At 47.4% G+C, this 21,219-nt stretch overlaps 1 protein-coding gene and 1 pseudogene across 2 annotated transcripts in view; one reads left to right on the forward strand and one right to left on the reverse strand.

Moving 5' to 3' along the window:
- The window catches only part of arid3c (AT rich interactive domain 3C (BRIGHT-like)), a 78,518-nt gene that overhangs the window by 13,118 nt on the left and 44,181 nt on the right, over positions 1-21,219 (forward strand). The gene's annotated exons all lie outside the window — the stretch shown is intronic.
- LOC309719506 (coiled-coil domain-containing protein 106-like) lies at positions 1,340-14,549 on the reverse strand (annotated as a pseudogene). Its single transcript has 4 exons — positions 14,483-14,549; positions 13,950-14,108; positions 7,493-7,693; positions 1,340-1,694 (listed from the first exon to the last, which is right to left on the reverse strand). The product of its transcript is annotated as a coiled-coil domain-containing protein 106-like (transcript).

The following is a 21,219-nucleotide window of genomic DNA, read 5'->3' on the forward strand; positions in this document are numbered from 1 at the left end:
GAATTTTGATTGTTCTCTCATTTAAGCTACAGTCGTATTTTTAAATGGTTATAACAAAACAAAAAAACAAACACCAGAGGCATTGGCTGTATTTTTAGATAAATAGTTGTATATAATTTTATTGTTTTCAAAATTTGTGCATGACTTTTAAAATGTACAATTTCTATTTGCATCTCAAGTTATGAAAATCATTCCCTAAGCATGTTTGTGGTTTTTACAGTAAAACAAATATAACTACGACTAGGATTTTATGTTAGTGTGTGATTTTTTTTTTTTTTTACTGTACAGGCTATACAGTACATAGACTCAAAATTCACATGTGTAATGTAACTGAAATGTTTAATTTTGTGGGCAACAAAAAATAATGAAGTTATAGACTATATTTATATGAAACGTGTATATTTACTGCATTTGAACCATATGTAGCACCTGCAGATGTGTTTTAAAAAGGCTTTGATTTTGCCACCTCGTTTGATTTTCATGCCACCCTAAGAAGATTTCTCTAGTTCCACCCCTGCACTCGACTATTAGAGAAGAATAATGCACTGCGCCACCAAGCAAAAAGTACCACTTTAAAATAAGACTCCCCTTATAGATGGCTAATAAATAGTTTATAGCTATATTATTAATTAATCTGTAAATGCTTTATAAACCATTATTAATGCTTTATAAACCATTATTAATGGTTTATTATGCATTAGTTAAGGGTGAGAAAGAGAAAAAACTGGCCGGTTTCTTGCCAAATAGTGAGCCAAATGTGTTCACCTATATATTTCATCTAGAGTTGCTATATTAAACATTTCAGACTAAGTTACTATCCTGTAAGCACAATCAGCATTTGTAAACATATTTTTTATCATATAAAATTGTACTTCATAAATACATTATAAATATCCACAACTATCAATCGGAGCCTTGTTGTAAAGTGTAAAGCATGACACCATTTATTTATGATCAACAAACATTTCTAAGTATTACTTGGCATTATTATAAAAAGTATAAAGCACCAACAGTTATTTAGTATTGCTAAACTTATATACAAGCATTTTAAAGATAACTAAAACTATATTAAGGAAACAAATCCCATCCCTAAATCCACCACTGGCATAAAACAAAGGAAAATTATAATAATTATAACATAATAAATGATTATACCTTAACTGAAACTGCACAGCTGTATTATTTACTCTACACACATTTATACAAATCAAAATATTTAAAAAAACCAATAAAATAAACTAACAGGTAAATCTCTTAGTTGTGTGGAAACTCAACACATATGTGAACAGATCTTTGAAAAACGGTTGGTTTTGCAGATCTTTGCTTCAGTTCAATATGTTCAAAACAAACAAAACCACTTAGAACAAATTAGGGTTTCCGACAGATTTCCCTCTTCGAATTGGAAGCAAAGTACCAGCCGCCTTCATACCTTCTATTTTGTTTTTTACTTCATCACTGCCTTGAATTGCAGCCTCACATCGCTTAAGCTAGTACCGTCTCTCCACTAGGCCTGTTGGACAGTAGCTCCTGGAAAACATTGGGGACCGCAATAGCAAGCTCCCCAACTGATGAAGTGGACACAACAGTGTTCCTGTCGAGCCCATGCTTCTGGAAAGCTTTGGTCATGGTCTTCGTCTCTGGAAATGTCTTGAGGAGGGATTTGTATCGCTGCACAATGTCATTTAGCGTTTGAACTGAAAATGAAAACAAAGCAAATAATTAGAAAAGCAAATGCACAAAGCATACTAATCTATACATATATATACACACATAGACAGATATGTATATATGACGTAGCAAACACAGAGTAGTTTTTAGAACAAATTAAAATCATAATACTATTGTCATGGCTACTGAACGGACCCACGCGCAGACAGTTCTTTCAAGGAAACAAAAGGGGATTTATTTACAATAGGGATCACCTTAGTGCAAAAAATATGTACAGTGAGTTGGGAGGGGGTCCAGGGCTCCAGGGAGAGAAGGGGGGGGGGGGGGGGGGAATCCACACACACGCTTCCTCTTCCACTCAGTCACCGCCACCGCTCCTCCGCACACACGCACTCCTCTTCAGCCGCACTCGCTCCAACACTCCACACACTGCCCCACTTGGACAGGTCCGGTGATTCGGTCCAGAATCTACAGACAGAAGGTCAAAGGTTAGTTCCACAACATAAAACACGTGTAAGCGATTCTTCTTTGAATATGCCGCGAGCACGAACTCAGGTGGTTCGACGTTCCAGCGGTGAGCTGCTCTGTGCCACTGCCTTAAATAGCAGCTGGGGAAATCAGCCAGATCAGCCGCAGGTGGACACCATCCACAGGGGTGCGTGGGCCAAGAGTGAGAGCCCGTAATGAGCTCCACCCAGGCAGAGAGGAAGAGGAGAGACAAAAAACTAAAACTAACAACAACAAAACCTGTAGCCAGCGTGGGCCAACCAGAGAGACACGGGGACCGTGACAGTACCCCCCCCTTAACGGGAGCCTCCCGGCGACCCACCAGGCTTATCCGGATGAAGGCGATGAAAGTCGGCAACCATCCCGGGATCCAACACAGCGGAGCGGGGAACCCAGCAACGTTCCTCAAGGCCATAACCCTCCCAGTCCACCAGATAGTGAAGACCCCTCCCGCGACGGCGAGAGTCCATGATGCGGGAGATCGTGTAGGCAGGGAGGCCACCAATGACCCGAGCGGGCGGAGGGGGCCTGGAAGGAGGGCACAATGGACTGGAGAGACACGGCTTAATCTGAGACACATGGAAGACATTGTGTATCTTCATGTTGCGCGGCAACTTAAGGCGAACAGAAACAGGGTTTATCAAAGCAGCAATTTCAAAAGGCCCGATGAAGGTTGAGGTGAGCTTCTTCGATTCGGCATGAACAGGAACGAAGCGTGTGGACAACCAAACCTTTTGACCGATGGTGTACTCAGGAGCGTGAGTGCGGCGCCGGTCAGCCAGACGTATGTAGCGTTCTTTCGTGCGCAGCAAGGCCGCACGGGTGGCCCTCCAAACCCGGCGACACCTACGAAGGTGAAACTGGACCGAAGGGACAAAGTGCTCACCTTCCAGAGCAGGGAACAGAGGAGGCTGATACCCCAGGGAGGCCTCAAACGGAGATTGCCCTGTAGCTGAAGACGTCAGGCTGTTGTGGGCATATTCCACCCAGGGCAGTTGGTCGCTCCAGATGGTTTGGTTGGAAGCAACTATGCAGCGCAGAGCGGTCTCCAGCTCCTGGTTAGTGCGCTCAGTTTGTCCGTTGCTCTGTGGGTGGTAACCAGAGGAGAGACTGACCTTGGCTCCTAGCGCCGAGCAGAACTCCTTCCACACACGAGAGGTGAATTGCGGCCCACGATCCGAGACCACGTCCTCCGGGATGCCATGGAGGCGGAACACATGATGCGTGAGATGCCGAGCCGTCTCCAGGGCCGTCGGGAGCTTGGGGAGTGCAACAAAATGCGCAGCCTTTGAAAAGCGGTCAACAATAGTCATTATAGTGGTGTTACCTGCTGACTGTGGGAGGCCGGTAACAAAATCCACCGCGATATGGGACCACAGCCGAGACGGTGTGGGTAAAGGTAGCAGCAAGCCGGCCGGAGGTTGATGTCCCAGCTTGTTGCAGGCGCAGGTTGAACAGGCAGAGACGTACTCCCGAACGTCTCGTGATAATGTGGGCCACCAGAAGTAGCGCTGAAGGAAGGTGATCATTCTGTGTACTCCTGGGTGACATGTGAAGCGGGCAGTGTGAGCCCAATGCAGTACCTGAGACCGAGTGGCCGATGGAACAAAGAGCCACCCCGCTGGTCCTCCTCCTGGATCTGGTTCAGCCCGCTGAGCCTCACGAATGGCCGACTCGATTTCCCATGTTATTGTACCAACGGCACAATTCGCTGGCAGGATGGGCTCAGGGTCCTGCCTCTCCTCAGGCACCGAGAACTGCCGTGATAGGGCATCCGGCTTCACATTCCGCGAGCCCGGTCTGTAAGAGATTGAAAAGTTGAAACGGGTGAAAAAAAAAACCCACCTGGCCTGTCGAGCGTTGAGACGTTTTGCTGTTTGCAGGTAAGCCAGGTTTTTGTGGTCCGTCCATACAATGAATGGCTGAGCCGTGCCCTCCAACCAGTGCCTCCATTCCTCCAAGGCTAGTTTTATAGCCAAGAGCTCCCGGTCTCCCACGTCATAGTTGCGTTCGGCTGGGGAGAGGCGGCGAGAGAAGAAGGCACAGGGCCGTAGCTTACCCTCTCGCTGTTGTGAGAGCACCGCGCCGACCCCCGAGTCGGAGGCATCCACCTCCACAATGAATTGGAGTCGCAAGTCAGGCTGAGCCAGGATGGGTGCGGTGGTGAATCGGTCCTTGAGCTGTGTGAAGGCCTTTTGGGCCGCCTGATCCCACTGAAAAGAGAACTTAGGAGAGGTTAAGCGGGTCAAAGGCAGAGCGATTTTACTGAAGTCCCTAATGAACCGGCGATAAAAGTTGGCAAAGCCGAGGAACTGCTGAAGCTGACGGCGATCAGTTGGTTCCGGCCATTCCACAACAGCTTTGATCTTGGCCGGATCCGGTTTGAGGTTACCCTGGTCAATTATGTAACCCAGGAACGCCACTGTTTGAACGTGGAATTCACATTTCTCCCCCTTTACAAAGAGTCTGTTCTCCAGCAGCCGCTGCAGGACCTGTTTTACATGGGTTACATGTTCGGTTTCAGTCTTAGAGAAAATCAGGATGTCGTCCAGATAGACGAAAACGAACCGATCTAGGAAATCACGGAGCACGTCGTTAACCAACGCTTGGAAGATGGCTGGGGCGTTGGTTAGCCCGAAAGGCATCACCAGGTACTCGAAATGACCGAGGTGTGTGTTAAAAGCGGTTTTCCACTCATCGCCGTCTCGGAGTCTGACCAGGTGATATGCATTTCGGAGGTCCAGTTTGCTGAACATGGTGGCCCCGTGAAGGAGTTCGAATGCAGATGAGAGAAGCGGGAGAGGATATTTATTCCTGACTGTAATTTTGTTCAGCCCCCGGTAATCAATGCAAGGACTTAGCGATTTGTCCTTCTTCTCAACAAAGAAAAAACCAGCCCCTACCGGGGACGAGGAAGGGCGTATTATGCCAGCAGCCAAGGATTCTGAGATGTAAGTCTCCATTGCTTCCCGCTCAGGCCGCGAGATGCTGTACAAGCGGCTCGTAGGTAACAGAGCCCCAGGAAGCAATTCAATGGCGCAGTCGTACGGCCGGTGGGGGGGTAACGACCTCGCCCTGTCTTTGCAAAACACCTCGGCCAAGTCGTGATAAACTGGCGGCACAGAGGAGAGGTCCGGTGGTTCCAAAGCCGGGGGCGGTTCGACAGTAGAGGCGAGGGGAGGGGCTGATCTAAGACAGTTCATATGACACTCCTCCCCCCACCCAGACACGCACCCCCTCTTCCAATTTATGCGCGGATTGTGTTGCTGCAACCAGGGGTGGCCCAAAACCAGGGGGGCGTGCGGAGCCTGAAACACAAAAAGGCTGATTGTCTCAGAATGATTGCCAGATAACGTGAGGGTAACCGGCTCCGTAACATGAGTGATGTCTGGTAGGCGCTGCCCCGACAAAGCAGAAACACGAAGGGGGTGTGGCAACGGGTCGGAGACCAAGTTTAAGCGTTTGGCGAGGTGTGAGTCAATGAAGTTTTGTTCGGCGCCAGAGTCTATTAAAGCGGAGAGAGAGTGTGTCATGGTTTGCTTAGTTATCTTGGCTGGCAGCAGAAGACGTGGAGAAGAATCTTGAGAGAGCCCGCCCACCAGTATTCCTGCCTTTACTGGCGGGCGCCCCCTTTTGATCGCAACGGGCAGGTTGCCACGAAATGGCCTGTCTTGCCACAAAACAAGCACTCACCCGAAACCAAACGGCGATGGCGCTCAGTGGCGCTAACCCGGGAGTGCCCCAACTGCATGGGTTCCTCCTGGTCCAACTCCTCCCTTCGCTCACGGAGCTCTGCCTGGGCTCCTCCGGGCACCGTCTTGGGCTGCCCCGAAGGCTCATGAAAGGGGTGGAGCCGGGAACTCCGTCGTGCACGCAGGCGGCCGTCTACTTTCACACACAAACTCATTAAAGCATCTAGCGAGGAGGGCAATTCCCGCATGGCTAATTCATCTTTTAACTCCTCACAAAGGTTATTTAGCAGGGTACAACATAATGCATCCTCACCCCAGCCGGTCTCCTCAGCCAGAATCTGGAAGTCAATGGAGTAGTCTGCCATACTCCGCTTCCCCTGCTTCAGGTTCAGCAACCGATGAGCTGCTGCTTCGGCGCCGGATCCCTTCTCAAAAACATTTTTAAATTTCGAGAGAAAAACAGCATAGGTTATGTCTGGATTGGCTTTAAGCGCTGCCTGTGCCCACAGCAACGCGCGGTCACGTAACAGCTGTACAAAGAATGCGATTCTTGCTCCATCATCTTCAAACAAACGTCTCTGTTGGCGGAAAACCAAAGAGCACTGCGTCAAAAATCCTGCACATTTTGACAGCTCACCAGAGAAGGGCTCAGGGGCAGGTAGACGGAGTCCTGCGGTGCCTGGCTCCAGAGCAGAGGGGGCTGTTACTTCAGCTGCTGCCAGCTCCACAGCTTGGGCTTCGGCGCCTTGCGGGGCGGGGTGAGCCGCCGAGGGCGTTCCTTCCAGCGGTGTAAGCCGAGCCACTGCCTGGGTGAGGGACGCAATCTGGCCAAGCAGGTGTGAGAACATCGCCTCGTGGCGGACCAGCACCGTCTCCTGTGACGCAAGGGCTCGCTGGACTGGGTCAAGGTCTGCTGGGTCCATATTCTGGCTGGAACGTTCTGTCATGGCTACTGAACGGACCCACGCGCAGACAGTTCTTTCAAGGAAACAAAAGGGGATTTATTTACAATAGGGATCACCTTAGTGCAAAAAATATGTACAGTGAGTTGGGAGGGGGTCCAGGGCTCCAGGGAGAGAAGGGGGGGGGGGGGGGAATCCACACACACGCTTCCTCTTCCACTCAGTCACCGCCACCGCTCCTCCGCACACACGCACTCCTCTTCAGCCGCACTCGCTCCAACACTCCACACACTGCCCCACTTGGACAGGTCCGGTGATTCGGTCCAGAATCTACAGACAGAAGGTCAAAGGTTAGTTCCACAACATAAAACACGTGTAAGCGATTCTTCTTTGAATATGCCGCGAGCACGAACTCAGGTGGTTCGACGTTCCAGCGGTGAGCTGCTCTGTGCCACTGCCTTAAATAGCAGCTGGGGAAATCAGCCAGATCAGCCGCAGGTGGACACCATCCACAGGGGTGCGTGGGCCAAGAGTGAGAGCCCGTAATGAGCTCCACCCAGGCAGAGAGGAGGAGGAGAGACAAAAAACTAAAACTAACAACAACAAAACCTGTAGCCAGCGTGGGCTAACCAGAGAGACACGGGGACCGTGACAACTATCTTTTATGTCACATTTATAGTATCCTCTTCTGTAAAATCTTCTCTTCTAAAATCTTTTGCTCACCACGCTGCCGGAGCTTCTTCTGCTCCTTCTTGGGTTTCTTGACTCTTGAATGCTTTTTCTTGTATTTGTGCTTTCGCTTCTTTGGGGATGAAGATGAGGATGACCACACAGACAATACAGATGAAGATGCGGAAGATGAATCTGAGTTTTCAGAACCCTTCGAGGAAAATGGATCATTGAATGGTTCGTCTTTAGGTGGCTCTGCAGGATGCAAACAACAAAATGGCTGCTTTTAGAAACAAGATATTTGACACCACTCAGATTACACTGAGTGACAAAGATGTGCAGAGTAGCTGCTACTTCAAAGCCCCCTGCTTTTCAATTACACAATTGATGATTTATTAAGCTTATGTGCTTAAACAGAATGACAATTTTGTTAAAGAAAATCATCATGTGAATAAAGTGTATTAAAAAAAAATTCCCCACTCGCCCCTGCGGGCGGTTTATCCTTCAAGCTCGGGTCCTCTACCAGAGGCCTGGGAGCTTGAGGGTCCTGCAGTATCTTAGCTGTTCCCAGGACTGCGCTGGAGCCACTCGCCTAGCTTGGGAGTCACCGCACCTAGTGCTCCGATTACCACGGGGACCACCGTTACCTTCACCCTCCACATCCTCTCGAGCTCTTCTCTGAGCCCTTGGTATTTCTCCAGCTTCTCGTGTTCCTTCTTCCTGATATTGCTGTCATTGGGAACCGCTACATCGATCACTACGGCCGTCTTCTTCTGTTTGTCTACCACCACTATGTCCGGTTGGTTAGCCACCACCATTTTGTCCGTCTGTATCTGGAAGTCCCACAGGATCTTAGCTCGGTCATTCTCCACCACCCTTGGGGGCATCTCCCATTTTGACCTCGGGACTTCCAGGTTATACTCGGCACAGATGTTCCTGTACACTATGCCGGCCACTTGGTTATGGCGTTCCATGTATGCCTTGCCTGCTAGCATCTTGCACCAGGCGGTTATGTGCTGGATTGTCTCTGGGGCATCTTTACACAGCCTGCACCTGGGGTCTTGCCTGGTGTGATAGACCCCAGCCTCTATGGATCTTGTGCTCAGAGCTTGTTCTTGTGCTGCCATGATTAGTGCCTCTGTGCTGTCTTTCAGTCCAGCTTTGTCCAGCCACTGGTAGGATTTCTGGATATCAGCCACCTCCTCTATCTGCCGGTGGTACATACCGTGCAGGGGCCTGTCCTTCCATGATGGTTCCTCGTCTCCCTCCTCTTTCTTGGGTTTCTGCTGCCTGAGGTATTCACTGAGCACTCGGTCAGTTGGGGCCATCTTCCCAATGTATTCTTGGATGTTTGTTGTCTCATCCTGGACTGTGGTGCTGACACTCACCAGTCCCCGGCCCCCTTCCTTCCGCTTAGCGTACAGCCTCACGGTGCTGGACTTGGGGTGAAACCCTCCATGCATGGTAAGGAGCTTTCTTGTCTTTATGTCAGTGGCTTCTATTGTTAGGTTTTGTATTGTTGATTGTCATTTATGCTTAGAAATATTTAACCATATATGCTTAGAGGTGTATAATCGATTGTGTAGTGATAGGATGTGTTGTGGAGGTAAGCATCAACGACACAGCTCTCAGTTCTCACTCCTTCTTTATTCGTCTCCAACATCAACTGCGCATATCGCGCCACAAAACACAGGAACACACTTCCTCTACACTGGGTGTGAGTGGAGCCCTCTAGTGGTCCACCACACATGCCCCCCCCCGAACACCCAGCAGAACTAGTCCAGGACCCGGGGCTTAAGCAAACGGCCGGAGCGGCTGAACTGGGGGGGTGGGGAACTGACAGAGGGCAACCCAGCCCGGGAGCGAGGCTGGCACTGGCGGTCAGAAAAAGCTGAAGACGACTCGGACTCCGTTGATTTCGGGTCGCTCCTGGGGGAAAAAAACAGAATCCATCAGCCCGGTGGCAGGTGGGCGGCCGCGGCGAGGGGCCTGGGCCGGGACCACCTGATCCTCTTGCATAACATGTGCAGGCTTAAGTCTGTCAACAGAGACAACTTCCTGCCGACCGCCAAAGTCCAAAACGAAATGTTTGTTGCCTGGTTTAAGAACCCTGAATGGCCCGTCATATGGTGGACGCAGCGGAGTCCTATGGGCATCGTGCCTGACGAAAACGAAACGAGCAGAGTCCAATGAACTCGGAACAAAGGTGTCAGGCAGGCAGTGGTGCACAGGACCAGGAACAGGAAATGAGTTTCTTGGGGGGCGAAAAGGCAACAAAGAGGTATCGAAACATGGGGGAGGGCTCTCAGGTAAGAATTCCCCGGGGACCCGGAGAGGCTGGCCGAGGACCAGTTCAGCCGGGGAAACCCCGAGGTCTTCTTTAACCGCGCTACGCAAACCCAGCAAAACCCACGGAAGACGTTCGACCCAGTCGCCACTTGTCAAGGAAGCACGGAGTGACCGGTGAAACCGTTCGCACATCCCATTAGCTTGCGGGTGGTATGCTGTGGTGCGGTGGACCTTGACTCCCAGGCCGTCAGCCATAGCAGACCAAAGCTCGGAAACAAACTGGGGGCCCCTGTCCGAGGTAATGTCAGCAGGGGGGCCGAAACGTGAAACCCACGTTGACAAAAATGCCCTGGCCACCGTCGCCGCTGTCGTGGACGCCAGGGGTACCGCCTCCGGCCACCTGGTTGTGCGGTCCACCACAGTCAAAAGGTGCGTGAAACCCTGTGACTGCGGCAAGGGACCAACCAGGTCCACATGAACGTGATCGAAACGCCTACCCGGGACACGGAAAGGCTCGAGGGGTGCCTGTGTGTGCCGGTGGATTTTCGAGCGTTGGCATGGGATACAAACCGCCGCCCATTCTTTCAAAGTCTTGCGAAGGCCCGGCCAAACAAACCTGGCGCTGACCAGCTTGACCGAGGCCCGGACGCCGGGATGAGAGAGGGCATGCACCGAGTCAAAAACACGACGACGCCACAAAAGGGGAACCACCGGGCGGGGGCGGCCGATGGAAACGTCGCAAAGAAGGCGCGGACCGCCGTCCCACACCGGGGTGTCCTCCAGCACGAGGCCCGTTTTTGTTGACTGAAGGGCAAGGACGTCCGGGTCAGCACGTTGCTCGGCGGCCATGGCAGCATAGTCAATGCCGACATACACCGGAGAAACCAACACACGTGAGAGACAGTCAGCGACGTGATTGGACTTACCAGCCACATGCTGAATGTCTGTGGTAAACTCAGAAATGGCCGCCAACTGGCGCTGCTGGCGTGCGCTCCATGGGTCAGAGACCTTGGACATCGCAAACGTCAAAGGTTTGTGGTCAACGTACGCAGCAAAGTTGCGACCCTCGAGGAAAAAACGAAAATGCCGTGTTGCGAGGTGCAGGGCCAGCAACTCCCTGTCAAAAACACTGTACTTGCGTTCAGCATCCCGGAGCGTACGACTGAAAAAGGCGAGCGGTTGCCAGAGACCTGAAACCCGCTGTTCCAACACTCCGCCCACTGCCACCTCCGAGGCGTCGGTGGTCAACGCGATCTCCGCCGACGGAAGCGGGTGGGCCAGCAGGGCGGCGTCAGCCAGCGCAGACTTGGCTGCGGAAAACGCACGGACGCGTTCAGGCAGCCAGTCAACCGGATCTTTGGCTGTTTTACCTTTTAAGGCAGCATAGAGTGGCTGTAGCAGGTGGGCAGCTCTGGGGAGAAAGCGGTTGTAAAAATTTATCATCCCCAAGAACTCCTGCAACGCTTTAACCGACGTGGGACGCGGGAAAGCCGAAACGGCCTGGACTCTGTCGGGCAACGGAACCACGCCTTCAGCGGAAATGCGGTGCCCGAGGAAATCCAGAACAGGCAACCCAAACTGGCACTTGGAAGGGTTGATGATCAGGCCGTGCGCTTCCAAACGCTGGAAAACCTGGCGCAGATGGGACTCGTGCTGGCTCGCTGAGCAGCTGGCCACCAATATATCGTCCAGATAAACAAAAACGAACGGCAGCCCACGCAAAACTGAGTCCATCAGCCGCTGAAAGGTCTGGGCGGCACCTTTCAGGCCAAACGGCATGCGCAAAAACTCGAACAAGCCGAAGGGGGTAATGACAGCGGTTTTAGGAACGTCTTCGGGGCGCACGGGGACCTGGTGATACCCCCGCACCAAGTCAATTTTAGAAAAAATCGACGTTCCGGCGAGATTGGCAGAAAAATCCTGAATGTGGGGGATGGGGTAACGGTCATTCTCCGTGGCATTATTTAAACGGCGGAAATCTCCGCATGGCCGCCACCGACCGTCCGATTTGGGCACCATGTGAAGCGGAGAGGCCCATGCAATGTTCGAACGCTGTACAATGCCAAGGCGCTCCATGGCTGCAAACTCTTCCCGAGCGACGGACAATTTCGCGGGGTCGAGGCGGCGCGCGCGCGAACACCGGGGGCCCGACCGTGGGAATATAATGCTCAACCCCATGCTTCGTTACCGTGCTAGAGAAATTAGGGACAGACAGCGATGGAAACTCTAAAAGCAAACGCTGAAAAGCATCCCCGGAGGTCACTACATTAGCCCGAATCAGGGGCTCGGCGGCCCGAGTAAAACAGGGTAGCGAAGAAAACGAGAGAGCATCGATTAAACGTCTGTTAGCGACATCGACAAGTAGTCCATGAGCACACAGGAAATCAGCACCCAAAATAGGTACAGAGCTAGCAGCAACAACAAAGTTCCACTGGAAATCCCGGTCATGAAAACAAACAGTCACCAACCTTTCCCCAAACGTTTTGATGGGAGAGCCGTTAGCTGCAATGAGCTGCGGCCCACAGTTCGCTGCTAGTCCGTCGGCAGCGGTAGGGGGAAGGAGGCTCTTCTGGGAGCCGGAGTCCACGAGAAAACGTCTCCCGGAGCGCGAGTCCTCTATGAAGAGCAGCCTTTCTGTATTGCCAGCGGTCGCGGCTGCTACGGCGCGCTGGCGGGTCCGTTTCCCTGGGCCGTGAAAGCGCAAGGCGGCAGGCAGCGACGCGCTCTGTCGCAAAAACGCTGATGGTAGAAACAGATGCTCTTTCCGCGGTGCCGGCGTGTAGCAATCCCTGCCGTCAGCAAGGGGGCGGATGCTCCGGGGGAGGCAGGTGGAGGTGTGAAAGGTGCCGCCGGCGTGTCCGTAGCCAGGGCGTGAACGTCGAAAGTGCGGCTAGCCAGGAGAATGCGATCCGCTTCTTCAGCCAGGGAGCGATAATCCTTCGCAGGCAGAAGCGGAGAGTTCGCGAGGACAGCTCTCACGGCGGCCGGTAGTTGGCGAAGGAAGAGGTGCACGAAGAGGAAACCACCGTCATCCGGCACGAGCAACGATAGCATGTTCTCCATGAGCTCAAGCGCGGTACCGCCACCCAAGCCTGACAGGTTGAGGAGCTTTTCGGCTCGTTCGGCGTCGGAGAGGGCATAGCGCCGAAGAAGCAGCTCTTTGAGGGCGGCGTATTTCCCTTGGGCGGGTGGGTCCCGGAGGAGCGCCATCGCGCGACGGGTGGCCAGCGGGTCGAGCGAGGCCACCACATGGTGATACTTCGTGTCGTCAGCCGAGATGCCGCGAAGGGCGAACTGAGCCTCCACGTGTACGAACCATGACGGGGGGTCATGGAGCCAAAAGTCCGGCAGTTTCAGCGCCACAGCGAACGTAGCTGCAACAGGAGGCGGAGGTCCGGCGGCCGCTGATGCATCCATAGCGGAGTGTGCGTTATCTACGGCCCGTTGCATGCTCGAGTCAGGGGTCACCAATGTGGAGGTAAGCATCAACGACACAGCTCTCAGTTCTCACTCCTTCTTTATTCGTCTCCAACATCAACTGCGCATATCGCGCCACAAAACACAGGAACACACTTCCTCTACACTGGGTGTGAGTGGAGCCCTCTAGTGGTCCACCACAGTGTGATCTTTAACAGGCTGCAAAGGCTTGGTGTGTATTCCACACTGGAATGCACACCTACATCCTGGGAGCATGAGAAGAGGTCGTACCTTGTTTTATTGTTTTTTGGTAGGATAAACGTGGCTATATCTGTTTTAGGCTAAGTGCCTTTTGTTTAGATGAACTGTTGGACTTCCAGACCAGCAGGTTTAGGGAAGTCATTTATGGGGTCACACTCTGACCCCACACACACACACACACACACACACACACACACACACACACACACACACACACAGTATTCTTTGTTCACATGTATACCTATGTAAGATGTTATATGTTAATGACCCTATGCATATTCATGAAACCACAATAAAAGGAGTGCTATGGGGAACCTGGCTAAGAGTCTGACGGAGGTCAAGTGGTGGAACGACACTTGGCTCCAGGCAGGTGTCCCTCATGCATGAGTAAGAAGAAGAACTTTGCCTACTTCGTGTCTTGCTTGCTGTGTAATTATATTGTCTTCAACGTTCCAGCGAATAGGTTCAAGCTACAAACCTATCATCTATCTCCTCCTTTGGCCAGCCTATTACCCCAGCAGGGTACCTGATCACAGGCAGGGTGTAGGTGTTGATGATAGCTGACTTCGGAGAAAATGTCTCTCTCCTTCCAGTTCTTCAGTTCTCTTCTTTTGCCACTCCAGTTTCTCCTTAAGAAAAGTCAGTTTCTCTCACTCCTTGTTAAGAAGGGCAGTTGCAGTAGGGGCAGGATTAGAAGAAGAATCTAAAGTACAAACAATTATTAAATGACAATACTAAAATAATTTATAATCTAAACTTGGGAAAAATATTGATTAAAACGCTCACAACTTGAATTTATAAAAAGCCACTTTGTAAAAAAAGTTATGTTATATACACCTATGGTGGTTCAGACGTTTCTAAATCAAGGCAAATAATTCTTATGTGTACTGCCTTACTGGGGTGGTTAATATAAATTTAATGATGCACATAAACAAAACTAAAAATATACAACTAAGTGATATCAATTTTTGGAATAACCAATAGCAATAGAGCTATTCACATGTTATGTGATGTTAGTTAGCCACTGTAGCTAGCAGCCAAATGGCTCGGTAGCTAGGTAGCTAGCAATATACTCACCGTCATGTCTAACTGCTGATGTCGTTGGCTTAGTGCAATCTAGATCTTTTTGTATCTCTTCGAACATGTGCTAACAAATTTTTATCTTCTGCTCCATCCATGGCGCGGCAACTTGAACGAGTGCCTTCAGTGTGTCTGTTCGTGCCCCTGTGGCTTGACCTTCCAGAGCGCTCCACTGGCTGTCGCGCTCTGATAGGAGGGGCTTTATTTCCTTAATAAAGTTAACTGTGATTGGATGTTTGTATAAGCTCCTCTGCGTTTAAATAGACCCTGTGCACGAGAAAATGCTAACTTCCTGGTTTGAGACCGGATGTGGGGTTGTACATTTCCGGTAGCTTTGCTACTGCGAAGATATACTCCAAAATCCAAAACTCGAAAACTGAAAGAGTTACAAAGAGCAGAAGGTGGGAACACTCACCGCTGTTGTGTCATAAAAAATCTAATGATCAATTTTGACGTTTAAAGAGTTTCGATCGATCAGTTGTTTACATCACTCAACACAAGCAGAACTGCATCACTGCAGCAGAAGACACATCGTCCACATGCAGAAGCACATCTCTGTATAGTGACTGGTCTCATGATTTAAACAGGCAAATGTTCAGCATTCAAACTACAGGTGAAGAACAGTCAAACCAGATGTTTCCCGTTATGTCGAGATCAGCTAGTCAAGTACACACCTACACAGCATGTTAACAAACCCTGAAAACAGCCACACAAAATGACTGCTGGTAATGGTTTCTATACATTAGTATTTACGAAGGGTATGTTTTGACTTACCTTCAAAATTACAGCGGTCCCTCGCTATAACGCGGTTCACCTTTCACCTCGCTGTTTCACAGATTTTTTAGTGCAAGTTTGCTTATTTTTACGGCACATTGTGTCCTGCGTCCTGATCGCTGCAGACGATCTCCTCCGTGACGTCTCTCCTGTACAGTACAGAATCGCTGCATCGATGCTAGCAGTGTGACTCTGAAGTGCAGTGCTGGATGTCCACGATGTCCAGGAAACGTTTTGCACCGTCTGAAAATAAAATCGGCTGCTTGATTTCACCTCTCGCTGGTTATTTTTAGAACATAACACCCGCGATAAACGAGGGACAGCTGAGAAATATAACATTTGAATCCTTTTCTCTTTTGCTCTGAGGCGCGGGGAAAAATATCGACAAGTCGATGAACATCATTTACAGATATATTGGGTAAATGCCCGAGACATCTATAGAAATGTAAATCGCCGCTTGATTCATTCATTCGCTTAACTTGTTTTGGACCGTAAACTAGGCGCGAATAGGACACCGGAAACACAGCTCCCCACAGGAGTTTCCGCACCGGAAGTAGCATATGCTAACGTGCACACAGTCTTTTAAGTTTGTTTTCCCTCCCTTTGGTGGCAGAACATATTTTTTAGCATGAATCCAGCAGGTAGATCTACATAACAAAGTCGGAGATACATTATAACAGGTGAAACAATCCTCTTTTTTGCGTGGAACTATTTTTGATTATAGGGCTTGTTTTATATAGCATGTGAAGTTCTTTAACTCTGAACCGATTTGCACTAGACTCCCATAGAGTATTTTACGGTGTTTCGAGGTGATAATAAAATTAATTACTCATGTTTTCCACCAGAATGTCTTTGGGAATGAGATTGCGCGCCAGAATAGAAGGAAAACAAACTAAATGTAAGGCACTCAGGCTCATTAAATGGCTGCAGAAGAAACACCTGCTAAAAAAGAAGCTTAGATGCCCTGTTTGTCACCATAAGATGAAAATGATTTTCGTGGTGAAGAAAGACCAATATATGTGGTATGTATAATGCATGATAATGTAGTGCATGTTAAATATTACAAAATATTTCTGTTATCAATGCAAGAGGCAGCAGTAACCCCTTTTCATTATTATTTTCTTCATACTTAATTTTGTGATTATCTTTTCAATGAATGCTCTTGTTTAAGGGTCCATTTCTTTATTTTACTCATTGATACAGTGGGGCAAAAAAGTATTTAGTCAGCCACCGATTGTGCAAGTTCCCCCACTTAAAATGATGACAGAGGTCAGTAATTTGCACCAGAGGTACACTTCAACTGTGAGAGACAGAATGTGAAAAAAAAATCCATGAATCCACATGGTAGGATTTGTAAAGAATTTATTCGTAAATCAGGGTGGAAAATAAGTATTTGGTCACCTCAAACAAGGAAAATCTCTGGCTCTCACAGACCTGTAACGTCTTCTGTAAGAAGCTTTTCTGTCCCCCACTCGTTACCTGTATGAATGGCACCTGTTTGAACTCATCATCTGTATAAAAGACACCTGTCCACAGCCTCAAACAGTCAGACTCCAAACTCCGCCATGGCCAAGACCAAAGAGCTTTGGAAGGACACCAGGAAAAGTATTGTAGACCTGCACCAGACTGGGAAGAGTGAATCTACAATAGGCAAGCAGCTTGGTGTGAAAAAATCAACTGTGGGAGCAATCATCAGAAAATGGAAGACATACAAGACCACTGATAATCTCCCTCGATCTGGGGCTCCACGCAAGATCTCATCCCGTGGGGTCAAAATGATCATGAGAACGGTGAGCAAAGATCCCAGAACCACACGGGGGGACCTGGTGAATGACCTGCAGAGAGCTGGGACCAAAGTAACAAAGGTCACCATCAGTAACACACTACAACGGCAGGGAATCAAATCCCGCAGTGCCAGACGTGTTCCGCTGCTGAAGCCAGTGCATGTCCAGGCCCGTCTGAAGTTTGCCAGAGAGCACATGGATGATACAGCAGAGGATTGGGAGAATGTCATGTGGTCAGATGAAACCAAAGTAGAACTTTTTGGTATATTGAGTTGTATTTTTGTTATTGACCAAATACTTATTTTCCACCCTGATTTACCAATAAATTCTTTACAAATCCTACCATGTGGATTCATGGATTTTTTTTTCACATTCTGTCTCTCACAGTTGAAGTGTACCTCTGGTGCAAATTACTGACCTCTGTCATCATTTTAAGTGGGGGAACTTGCACAATCGGTGGCTGACTAAATACTTTTTTGCCCCGCTGTATGTTCTCAGGTGCTGCAAATGAGCAAGTCATAGGAAAGTTTCCAGAACAAATAGAACTGGCTCCCTCTTTGAGAAATCAAAAACATCTCTTTTCAGTTGGATGAAGTTCATTTACAGGTATATGTAGATGTAGACATCAATAGCAATGCACCTTTCATAATTGAACACCAATACAAGACTTGTGAAATACAATTAGGGCCTCAGTAAGTAATAATTGTCTCAATTTCTATCACAGATTTTCACAAGGGCTCAGGCTCAGACAAATAGATATGATCAATGATGAAGTGGCTGGCAGCTCCAGAACACTAAGTAGCATGGCAAGACACATTTGACATGTTTGCATACGTGCAATTAAAAGACACAGATGTGGTTATAGATGAAAGCTGTCTCCGTCATCAACGAAAGGTTGGTAAACTCTCAGACAGGTTTGTTAGAATCAATGCAGATCTGAATGTGTCCTCTAAACATGGAAACCTTTACCATAAGTACAAAAATTAGTTTTCAGTGTAGTAACTATATTATTAGTGCAACAAATACAATAAAAAATCAGTTAACCCTTTAAGACCGACCATAGAACCAAGTCCGCCAGAGCTTATAGTATATGTTTACATGCTGTGGAGCCATTTTTTGGAGCATTTCAAGTTGCTATACATCAATACAACCATTATAGCCCAAATTTTAATAATATGCATGCATTAAGTGCATAGTAATTACATAAATTGCAAAAAAGTGCAATAAACTACAAAAAAATTGAAAATCGTTTTTGTTTTTTAACATATATTTCTAGTTAGAGAAATTTAAGAGGTTTATCCCTCAAAACTGTAAATACAAAAAAGTTGCACAAACTAGTTTCCCACCAAAGCAAATTTATTTTGAGTGTTTTCATAGTTTTATTTTTGAGATACACCAATTTTCATATACTGCAGGAAAAACGAAAAAATATATTATAGTGCAAATTTGCGAAATAACAGCATGTGCATCAAAATAAACTATTTCCAGCAGTGCAATATGAGTCCTAAGCATCCCAGAAACGACACAGAAAGTCATGAAGTCAAACATAACTTTTAAAAACACAAGTATAAGCTCATGAAGCCACGATGGTAAAAAAAACTACATTTCCGCAAAATGACGTCACTTCCGGTTTCAGGCAGGTTATGGCGGACATGTGATAGTTCGCGCTGATGGACGTAGGAAGTGTTACAAACAGCTGATCGGTCACACAAAGCGTGTTTCTGGAATATTATGTTTTTGTTCCTGCAAGCGCTTTTTATGCAGTTTTTGTAAAGCTATATGTGGAAGGAAACCGTGACCGAGGACAAGCTGATGGCATAAGATGTAAGTACAACTCCTCCGGTTTCATATGCAAAAAGAATTATTGTGCTAGCTCACGTGGTTGCAGAGCTACCGGGATTTAAAAATAGTTACGCAAAATGGAGCGTGCCCGCTCCGACCGGTTCTAAAGGGTTAATAAATATATATTTACTCTAATAATTACTTGAATATTTTAACATTCGAGTAAGAATTAAAATATTTCAACAAAAAATACTTTTAATCCCAAAAGGAAATTAAAGTACAGAAAACAGGTATTCAACCAACATCTTGGCCATCCTGTTAGGTAGTGAAGTTAAATTCCAATTTACTTTAATAACAGGATTATGACTAAAGTTTTAAGAAGCAACCATCTTTTTGAATGTTTCTTTGTTTAATTTTATTCTTTTTGTTTTCAGTATGCACGTGGACGCTTTGGAAATGCATGGAAAAGGAAGAAATGGGTATTTGGAATGATGTGAATTAAAGACAAAAGGCGAAGGCTCGTGTTAAAACTTGTTGAAAAACGATCAAGGCGCCACCTTGTTCCTCTGATCAGACAGCATGTTAAGTTGGGTAGTGCCCTTATCAGTGATGAGTGGAGAGCCTACAAGAATGTTTTGACAAACATAGGGTACAGACATTACACTGTAAATCACAGCAGGTGGTTTGTAGATCCTCAATCTGGCAGTCATACACAGCATATCGAAAGGGCTTGGATGACCATCAAAGGACATGTCCGTAGACTAAGAGGAAATCGCACTGAGAAGTTGCTGGAGGAACACCTGATGGTTCTTGAGTGGTCATCTTGTCTTGGTTCGCGACACCCTGATGGACCACTGGGACGCTTATTTAAGGACATACAAAAAGTATTTCCAGTTTGAACCAGTCTGGCATGAACTTTTTTGGAGTGGGTGACTGTTTGGTGTTTTAAAAAACACATTTAATGTTACATGTGTTACTCTTACAATACATTGCCATTTTTGACAGTAGTTAAATGTTATTTCAAGCACTGATTGTAATTAAGGTCTAAGTGTTATAAACGGTGACATTATACATTTAAGACTCACTTTTGTCATTTATAAATGTTTAGTAGTCATTAATAAATGGTGTCATGCTTGACACTTTACAACAAGGCTCCGATTGATAGTTGTGGATATTTATAATGTATTTATGAAGTACAATTTTATATGATAAAAAATATGTTTACAAATGCTGATTGTGCTTACAGGATAGTAACTTAGTCTGAAATGTTTAATATAGCAACTCGATGAAATATATAGGTGAACACATTTGGCTCACTATTTGGCAAGAAACCGGTCAGTTTTTTCTCGTTCTTGCCCTTAACTAATGCATAATAAACCATTAATAATGGTTTATAAAGCATTTACAGATTAATTAATAATATAGCTATAAACTATTTATTAGCCATCTATAAGGGGAGTCTTATTGTAAAGCCGGTTTTAGAATGTTTGAGGCGCACAACACGAGGTTGAGGCCTCACTGTAACCAGCACGCTCCGTTTTGCGTAACTATTTTTAAATCCCGGTAAAACTGGAACCACGCAAGCTAGCGCAATATTTTTTTTGGAATAAGAAACCGTAGGAGTTGTACTTACATCTTATGCCATTAGGTTGTCCTAAGTCACAGTTCCCTTCCACATATAGCTTTGCAAAAATTGCATAAAAAGCGCTCCAGGAACAAAAACATAATATTCCAGAAACACGCTTTGCCGATCCGATCAGCTGTTCATAGCACTTCCTATGTTGGAATAGACGTCAGCGCAAACTATTGCATGTCCGCCATTACCTGCCTGAAACCGGAAGTTTCCACGGAAAATGTAGTTTTTTACCTTCAGGGCCTTATAGACCTATACTGCTGTTTTTAAGTCATGTTGACTTTATGCTTTTCTGAATAGTTTCTGGGATGCTTAGAACTCAAATTGCACTGCTGGAAGTATTTTACTTTGATGCACATCCTCTTTTTTGTAACTTTGCATGATAATATTTATTTTCCTTTTTCCTGCAGTATATAAAAATTGGTACATGTCAAAAATAAAACTATGAAGACACTCAGAATAAATCTCCTATGGTTGGAAACTATTTTGTGCAACTTTTTTGTATTTACAGTTTTGAGCTTGTTGCGTGAGCTTCGTAAAAAGCCTGCCTCAGGTATGCTTTTATCCACACCTGACTAGGTGTGGCCAGTTAGCATCAGCTGAACACATTGAAGAGATTAGGGGCTGCAGAGGAGGGTAACAGAGCTATAAACCTCTGAAATTCGTGTAAAAGCGAAGCTCTCAATTTACCGGTCGATCTACGTCCCTACCCTCACCTATGGCCACGAGCTGTGGGTAGTGACCGAAAGAACGAGATCGCG

Source organism: Aulonocara stuartgranti, assembly GCF_965226115.1.
Source record: "Aulonocara stuartgranti genome assembly, chromosome: 12".
NCBI classification, from domain to species: domain Eukaryota; kingdom Metazoa; phylum Chordata; class Actinopteri; order Cichliformes; family Cichlidae; genus Aulonocara; species Aulonocara stuartgranti.